This window comes from Manacus candei, unplaced genomic scaffold (assembly GCF_025592945.1).
Source record: "Manacus candei isolate 608988 ecotype Guabito, Panama unplaced genomic scaffold, ASM2559294v1 h1tg000043l, whole genome shotgun sequence".
Classification (NCBI taxonomy): Eukaryota; Metazoa; Chordata; class Aves; order Passeriformes; family Pipridae; genus Manacus; species Manacus candei.
This window is the reverse complement of record NW_026138091.1, coordinates 4,508,180-4,517,964: the sequence shown is the minus strand read 5'-3', so window position 1 is coordinate 4,517,964 and position 9,785 is coordinate 4,508,180.

The window sequence follows — 9,785 nt, the reverse complement described above, 5'->3', positions numbered from 1 at the left end:
GCGTAAACCTGTGAACATTTCTTGGTTTTCCATGCTTTGATGAAAATTAGACATATTCTATTGAACTCATATGATGAATAAGCAAAATCATTTGAAAGAGAAAGGAAAAACATATCTGAGTAGGCTTTTTGCAATAAGACTTACACAGTACATAGCTTCAGTCAGAAAACTTGGAAGGCAGCTTAATTTCTTTGAGCTATGAGGCCAAAACCCTCAGCAGAAATAAATTGCTATTGCTCCACCAAACACATTGGAGCTGTGCTAATGGCAAAGGAATCATGCTGATTGACATCAGATGAGGATTTGGCCCCATTTCGTCTCCTGAGTGAGTGAGATTTTCTGTGTTAAAGAGAACATTATTATTCCACAAATGGTACAGCACTGTTACCCTAAACACCAACTTGCTTTTGTAAACTGTTGATTCCCAAAGATTCCTTAGTCTAAATCAGTATAAATAGGACAAAACAGTTTTCTGTTTTCTAAGATCGTGATGTGATGTTCTTTGTTGCTACTCTGAGCTTGCACAAATTCACTGTATCTGCCTGAACACGGACTCCTGTCTGTGAATGTTGTCTGGCTACCAGCCTGATAGTCTTCAATTCTTGTTAGGAAAGATATATATATATTTCTAAGAAACTTACTGGTTTAGCAGTTTAAGTGTTTACAATTAACAAATACCATCCTCTGCAGAATTCTGCAGTTTCAGAAAAGAATAACAACATGGTGGTTTAAAATAACAATATGGCTTAAAAATCTGTGAAAGGATGCTGTTATCTTGTTAGTTCACTGTTTTGCTAATCCATCTTGTCTTCTACCACCTCACCTGCCCCCCAGAGTCCCTAACTCTTAGTTCTACTGTAACATTTGCAAAATGATACAGAAAAGTCAAAATGATAAATTATAAGGTGATTGCGAAAGCGTATTTTCCATGCACAGCGCTAATCCACACTCCAGTGGAGTTGGCATTTCTTGGCTGCAGGCAAATGCTAAGCTTCGAAGTGTGGCTCAGGTGCTGAGCTGTATCTTGTGCCTGACAGTAGGCTGCTGGCATGGATGCCACTGCAACCCATACCTCTAGTCATGACTTGTGCAGTTTTTAGGGCATCCGGGCCCTAATAACTGTATACCCTTGCTAGAATTTGCCACATTCCAGGCTACACGTGACTCTCTGAGCTCTGCAAAATGTGTGACCACACCATTACATTGGTTACAGTATTAAGACACATATCACATACAAAATATATGCAAGACATACTCCCCAGAGAATCACTGGAAAGCACAATCCTTGGGCTACAAATTTTAACTGTGTTCTGCAGCTCTAATGCTAGAGAAAACTTTCCTCAGTGTATGGACAAGCTTCAGGACAACCCATGAACATTAACTGAGGTAGCCCTTGCCGCCTTGCTTTCTTCTATCACCTCTATTTCAAACTGCCCATTCCATACCATTTTAACTTTGCTCCCAGATGCATGATAAAGTCTCAAAATAGAAAGCTTAGCTGAACTGCACATTGCAGCTTTACAATATTCCCTTCCTTACAGACTTCTTTTCCTTTCTGCTGCCTATGAAATTAGTTTAGTCATAACACCTTGGCTTTGCTGATTCCCCATCACACCATCATGTGAACAAGATACTAAGTCCACAAGATCCACAAGAGCATTTGTGTTTCCTCGTCCATCTTGCAGTCATGTCAGCTGGTTCAGAACACAGACTTTATACTGTGTTCCTATTTACAGCACAGTGTGAAATCACTGTAACCCCATTAGCATTCCTAACAGTACATTACCTAGGTATCTAACTCATAGCAGTGTTTTGACACAGTCATTCTCTTTCCAGCATAAATCAAACTTCTCTAGACTTCTAATTTTTCCACATGAGCAGCCTGTTGCAATAACCCAGGTAACTGGCAGTCAAGTGATAGCAAATCATTTTCTTAGGAAAAAGAGATCATATCAAGAGCTTCAAATTGTCTCAGTTTAGTTCTGCTAAGGTGGGTAAGAAGTCCATGCAGGGCTGCCAGATATAACACAGGACAGAGAATATATATGGTATCATCAAGCAGCAGTGGGAGCCCAAGCAGAAGACTGTAGAAGTTTAAAAGGCACAAAATGCTTTGCTATGATACTGAATCCCACTTAATTTTCCAATCTTAATTTGATAAATAGATCCACTGAAGTCCAGAACAGATCAGAGAACCTCTATATTTTCTCTCTTTGAAGACTTTAGCATGTTTACGATGTGATGGTCAGGGTCTGTAATAGGCAGTAGTAAATGAACTGTGTTACCCTGTGAAATATTCTCTAAATATTCAGTCTTATGGCTTGCATTTCATGAGAAAATGTCAATATTCATTTCTTTTTTTGTCTCTTTGTATACATTTTTTTCTGCCTACATAGTTCCAATCTCTCTAATATATTTTTATTCCAATATGACTGAAAGCAATAGCCATCAGAAAATAGGCATAAACAGCACGAATCTGCAAGCACATTAAGTTTGTATTAACTATCTCACCTATCATTTCAAGCTTCAGGAATGACTGCCATGAGACCAGAAATACCTCAAGTATCCCTCTTGGAAGATATAAAACCTGCTCCACCTGCTCACAGAATTCTCCACACCAGCAAGAAATCCATGGAACTTTTTGCTTTTACTTAATATTTTTGTGGTTATTGCAGTTAAAGCCACATGTTATTAGAATTGACTTGCATTACTAACGTCAGCTTATGGTCACTGCTATCCAAAAAAAAATTAGCCTTTTGAAAATATTTGAAGCAAAGCCAATTTCACCTCTGCTGAGATTGCTCTTGAAGTCTTTTGTCCACAAATTTTCTCACCTGTAGCACATCTCTTGTGCTAAAGCCACAGGCAATTCTTTTTCTCAGATGGTTTGTGTATTTCTTTGTGCATATATTTTAAAAATTATGTTTAAACAAGTTCACTACAATGTACTTTAGAATGGCCTCTCTACTGTGTTGATTCAAATTCTTTTTCCACTGGCCAAAACACTGGGGAATGAGAATAGGAGGAATATGAGAAAGGTAACAGCAGGAAGTTCCCCATGTCATTGTAAGAGTCCATGTGCAGAATGAGAGCAGAATCTTAAATCACATGGAGAAGGTAATTAATCAGAATTGTTTGTGCTACAGAATATTAAGCATATCAGAGATAGCACATCTGGATATTTTGTACCACAACCACAGTACCCAAACCCATATCTGACAATTTCCTGTGATTGATGTGATGAAAACTTTCAGAGTTTGGAACATCTCTTAGAGCAGAGCACATTTTTGAAATCCAACCACTATAAAACAAGCCCTCACTTCCTACCCCTTTCAACACATTCTGTTGTGCTCAGTCTGTAATTTCTCATTTGTGCTGACAAACAGTCCAGTCCTTGATCAGTTTGCAAAAGGCTATGGGGATCCATCATGCTTCCAATCAGGTTGGGTTGTAGACTTCTGTTTTGTCACTCTAACAGCACTCCAGTTCATGTAATACACATTCTGGCTCCCTGAATTCCTCTCCCAGTTGCAATTAAATATGTCATAGACTCATAGAATAATCGATTCATAGAATCATTTAGGCTGGAAAATACCTTTAAGATCACTGAGTCCCACGATAAATCCAGCACTGCAAAGTCCACCACTAAACATTGTCCCCAAGACTACACGTCTTTTAAATACCTACAGGGGTGATGACTCAGACACTTCCCTGGAAAGACTCGTTGCTTTACAACCCTTTCAATGCTTTATTCACCCAAAGTGAATGAATTTTTCTTAATATCTAATCTAAACCTCCCCTGGCACAAATTGAGGCAATTTCCTCTTGTTCCAAAGTATCTCAGCTTTGCATCTCACCTGTCCCCTTCAGCAACTACTGTCATTCACTTTCTTTTCTGATGTTCTAAGCCTTGTTGCCACATGATCCTTATTCCCCACCCCATCTGTATCTGTTTGACTGTCTATAAACATATACAGAAGTGCAATAGCCAGGATATCAAGGCAGCCTGGTCCCAACTCCTTTGCTACAGCAATGGGAGAAGTGATTGCAATTTGCTTCCTACGTAGTAATGCAGTGCTGGTATATTGCTTTGGTATATTCATTCCTACTTCTATTCACACTGTTACTATATACTTTCTAACAAACAATTTCCTCAGTCACTGCTTTTCTTGAAAGAGTCTATTATAATCCTGTGCGAGGGGATCTCAACAGTATTTACAGAAGTAGACACTTGTGCAGGCAGGAAACAGAAATAAATAATGGAGGCCCCGATGAACAAGCAATATTCATTTCCATGGCTCTACTTCCTAATATTTGTTATTCTTAATAGACTCCTAATCAATGATAGAGATAATAAGCTTTACTAAGCTTATCTCTTTATCTATAGTTTTGAGAAACATTTTTGGAAAAAACTGAATACATTCTAGAAGATAATTTTTTAACAGAGCAGTAGTAAGTGAATTCTATTTCTTTCTCATCCCCAACAAATCAAATCTACAAAAGATCTTTCCTGGTCCGAATTAATTTTAATAGTAAAGAACTCACTGTCAAGTTGAATAGTGATAGACTTAATGTTTCAGAGAGTTGCTGCTACTTTAATTCAAGAATATAATGAAATAGAATTTAGGAAACACTTGTATTACAGTGAAGTACTATATTCAGCTGAAACTTCTGCAAGAAAATGCTTTACAGCAACAAAATAGTCAGTATTCACATATCAGCCTGGGTTTAGATGATTTGACAAATCTTTTAGACAACAAACAGCACAAAACCACAGTATGAAATGGTTTAGAAACACATTATGTTTGCTTAACAGCAGATGTGAAACTACTGACACTTTGGGCCTTTTAAAACAGCCCCTGGAAATCAGTAATTAACCTTCTTATGTTAGCAAGCTTACAGAATTTCAGTGTAAAGAGCTGATGTGCTAAAGTGCTTTGAGACTGTTTTAAGAAGCTCTCTGAGAATGTCCTTGTGTTTGTTCATATTTGATGTCTGGGGTTTTTAACCAGTTTCTTCCATAGCCTTGTATGTGCAAGTCCATTAGCGCAGTTTAGTTTAACAGCCTTTTCCAGTCTTTCACAGGTTAATGCAAATCAAGAAACTGGAGTCTCTCTGATGACTTATATTAGTTGAATTTGAATTCCTCACAGATTCAGAAGGGAGAGTATTATGTGTCTCTTATCCATCTTATTGCCCCAGGACTTCTCTTGCCTCTTACTCCTCCGTGCCTTTTCCATGTTTCTGATTCCCGTCTCTTAAATAATTCTGGACTGCTCAAGCAAATCTCCTCAAAACGTAGGAGTAAGTGGATATTGCTGTGGAGACTTGTTACTCTCTACAAAGAGAAAAAAAAATGTAAGTGGATATGAGTCAGAAAGGGAGAGGAATGATTTTCCCATTCCTCCCCAGTGTCCAAGTTCAGATAGACAAAGGATTCAACCTTATCGAGTAGTGAATGACATCACCTCTCTACCTCCCCAAAAAAACCAAGCATGTTGAACATTTTGCAAAACACATTGAAGGTCAGCTTTCAGTTCAAAAAATAAATACTTGAAAAGAACAAAAAGGAATTTAATCCAAACCACTGCACAAAAACAGAGCCCTTCAGTGAAAGGATGAGAATATTACTGTTGACAGGGGTGGGGAGAAAACCTGACAGTTTTTTTGATATAAAGAATAATCAAATTGCCATGGATGATGCCAGAAGAGATCCAAACCTCCCTTTTGTCCCCACATGAAGTCCTAATGTAACATTTGCCCAGATCAGCACATCCCAGGTCCCTCCTGGAGGAGCAATGTCCAGGTAGCTTCACCAGCCTGAATGTTTGGAGGGGAAAGTTTTGGTTCTGGCCTGGAGCGACATTAGGTGTTTGCTCTGTAACTGACTGACCAAAACAACCAAAAGTCAAATATCCCCTCAGATGAGAAGGGTTGAATCCAACCTAAATCAGCTGAGTTTCTCCCATGCCAGAAAACTTTGGGCTAAGCAGTTAGGACAGGTCCTGCAGCAGAGCCAAAGAACTGGCTTTTAATTATGTGGTTTCAATCCTATTTCAGAATTTGAACTGATAATCCTCCATCTTAATTTAAAAATAAGCCCTGCTGTCTCACTTTATCATGTCTAAAAAAACTTGGGCCAGATCCACAGTGTCCTGGTGTCCTTTCCAGAGGGAAAGCCAGCAGTTTCACCTCCTCAGGTTCATTCTTCAGGCATCCGCTGGGGTTGTACAGTTAGCACAGGTGTCACTTGGCCTACCCTTTGTCTACCAGCTATGCTCTGATGAGCCCAAGATTCTCAGAGGCTCTGATAGCCAGTCAGATTTGGGGCAGATTTGGCATTGCGTTAAGAACAGGTTGAGTTGGCTTTCAACACGACATTCAGGACACAAAGGTGGACTGGGGCCAAATCCCCTCATGCTGAGTTGAGTGCAGCAAACCCTTGGATCTTGATAAGCTCAATATATTTTATTTTTTTTTCTTTCAAATTGACGTGTCCTGTTTTACTTCATTCTTTTTTCATTTTTTTCAAAACCATATTTCTTTTTGTTTGTCTATCTGCCTCTGTCTTTTTTGTCCTTGTTTTTTGTTTCCAGTAACAGGCTTATTAATATATCCTTCATTGTTTCTGACATTGCTTTACTGACTCATATTTTATTATTAACTATAACTTATTTCTTTTTCTATCCATGCTGCATTTTCCCCACAAATGCAATCCTGAGAACAACATGCCCCCCCAAAACCCTTAAATGATGTAACGAATCCTTATGTGGAGATAGTTTGATCTGGTGTGTTGACTTATGTGTAGCCATTAAATAGTTGTTTGGCTTTAACATGATAAATCACCGATGTGTGTTAAATAGACTTGGGTTTAAGGTGGGATTCAGCTCCCCTGGCAAAGGCAGGGACACGTTGTCTTTCTTCCTATCACTCTTTTTTTTTTCTACAATTTAAGACTATAATGATAAATACTTTTTCTCCCTTTGCTGTTTTAAAACACTAAGGTCTCGGACATGCGTCTTTCCTCTGTATGCTTGATTTTATTGGGTAACACTGAGGGGAACATAACCTCGGATGAGATTGTCATGAAAAAACACAACCAATCTTCCCCAACAACCCACAAAGTAAAACCCTTATGGTTTTATTATTCTGGCAAGGATTTACCGTCAAATTCCATTTCAGCAATCCCAGACATCATGATTAAAAAGTGGTTGTGGGCTCAGAAAAATGCCCCATTGCTATGAGTCAATTGCTAACTATAAATGTTCTCTGATAAGAATACCGAGAGGACTCCATGAAGGAGTGGTGCTGGGATTTCTGTTACAGCATTGTGCACAGCAGATGAGTCTTATCCTACCAGTCCAGAGAGTAAGCAGACCTCATTTCGTATCAGGCTGGATTATGACTGAGCAAAAAGATCAATGAATCAACGAAAAATCAATGCACCTTCATGGAATATTATACTAATGCTCTTTCCTGATGATCACTATTTCTAATGCTAACAAATTCAGTATTGTAGAGTGGGATTAATTTACTCCAACTTCACTTATTTGCAATGCAAATTACTTATCTAACCTCTTTGGATACCTGTTTTAGAATGAGATGGCTCAAATTCTAGGTTTGTTTATTTCTCTTCATTGATTATAGGGAGAGTCCAAACAGGTAGCTTATATGTGGCAGTAGGGGTGAACTAAATGATTTTTAAAGGTCCCTTCCAATCCAAAACATTCCATAATTCTATGATGCAAGTTTCTACTCCATAGTTTTGCATGTGGCCAAATGAATCTTATCCAGACATATTTCTCTTTGTTTTACGCTTAGCATTTTGCTGTTTCCATTGAAAAAATTAGGGAGAAAACTTCAGGAGCCTACTGAAGTTTACAAGTAAATAAGTTTTGCGACATCAAAGGCAATGGGCATGTTTTAGAGGCAAACTCACTTCAGCAGCAAGTTGGTAAAATTCTGAATTTCTTCATTGGTTTGATCCCATTTAAACAGTCACAATGGTATATAATCATAGTACTTTAGTTTTATTCCTTAGAGCTTTAGGGAATAAAGACAAATTGCCTACGTAAACAGAGGAACTGTTGACCTCAGTGACAGATAAAATTCTTGCGTTCTCATGTTTTGCTTCTGATTGTAATACTCTAAAATCAACAGTTTTAAGTGTCTTAACACGAAGTCTAATGTATCATACATCATTATTTTGATGCAAGCAAAGAATATTTTGAAGACTATATCCAAAGCCAGGAGCAGACAACCAAAATTTAGACATATTAACACCTTGCTTTTATACATCTGGATCCCCTAGCACAGCATACAGGACCAGACTGGTGTCTAAGCAAGAGTACATTGTCAATCTCATGTCAATGCTAATTACAAATCCATAGCAGTAATACTCAAGTTTACAGCTGCCTGAAGTTGATTCCTTCTGGCAGCAAGGATGAGCTGTAATTTCCCCTTTATATCCATCCATTAGGCATCCACAGCTCTAAGACCTCTCTCTATGGGAGACCCCCTGATCCTTTATTCAAATAGGAGAACATTCCTTCTTCATGGGAAGGAGGAGGAAGAAGAGGAAGATGCAATTGTCTCTGTGTGTTGCCCTTATATTGCCAATTTTTCCATAGTGATATCCAGGACTCCAACTGCTACTCGGTGGATTTGGGCTCAGCTCTCAGGATTTCAGATCATGGATAAGATATGCATGATAAGAAAAAAACAATCTAGGGAGGAGGAGCAACTGGATGCCAGCATTTCCTCTTCTAGTTAGTACAGCTAGGTTATGGAGTCATGCTTTTTATCTGGTCCAACAAAGTTTGAATTATTCTGGCACAGTTTCTGAAGTTCAGCAGAGAGAAGGGCAAGTGCCAGAACTGTCTGGTAGCTAGATGACTTTCCTGGGAGACATATGATTTACTCAAAGCAGCAATCACTGCTTGTAATGGTCTGAGTGCTAGGGAAAGAGTGGGGGATGGGACAGAAACTTCCTCTGGTTGTGTTTTAAAAGAAAGTAATTGTTGAAGATGAATTTTACCTGAACCCAGTTCTGTCAGAATAAGGAAGGGACAAAGGTCTCTGCTCAAGGAAAGCTTTTAAGGTATTTATAAGCAACAGTTGCATGGCTCTATCAAGATGGGAGCAATCTGGGTGTGCTTCAAGACAGTTGTGGGCACCTGAGGGGTCTTAAACTAGAAGAGCATGGTATGTGGTTTTCTCCTAAGAGCAGCTGTCTGGAGGTGTTTAAAGTCATCTAGTGGGGTTCCACAGGGCTCCATTTTGGGCCTTTTGCTCTTCAACATCTTCATAAAAGACTTGGATGCAGGATTAGAAGGGATACTAAGCAAGTTTGCAGATGACACAAAACTGGGAGGAGCTGTTGATTCCCTCAAAGGCAGGGAGGCCCTGCAGAGAGACCTCAAAAAATTAGAGGATTGGGGGGCAATCACCCAATTAGAGGATTGGGGGGCAATCACCAACCATAGGAAGTTCAACAAGGGGAAGTGCTGGATTCTGCACCTGGAATGGGGCAACCCTGGATGTTTGTCTCCCAGACTGGGGAATGAGATGCTGGAAAGCAGTGCCATGGAAAGGGTCCTGAGGGTCCTGGTCAGTGGCAAGTTGAATATGAGTCAGCAGTGCCCTGGCAGCCAGGAGGGCCAACTGTGTCCTGGGAGGCATCAGTCAAAGCATCGCCAGGCAGTCGAGGGAGGGGATTGTCCCGCTCTGCTCTGCACTGGGGCAGCCTCACCTTGAACACTGTGTGCAGTTTTGGGCACTGCAAT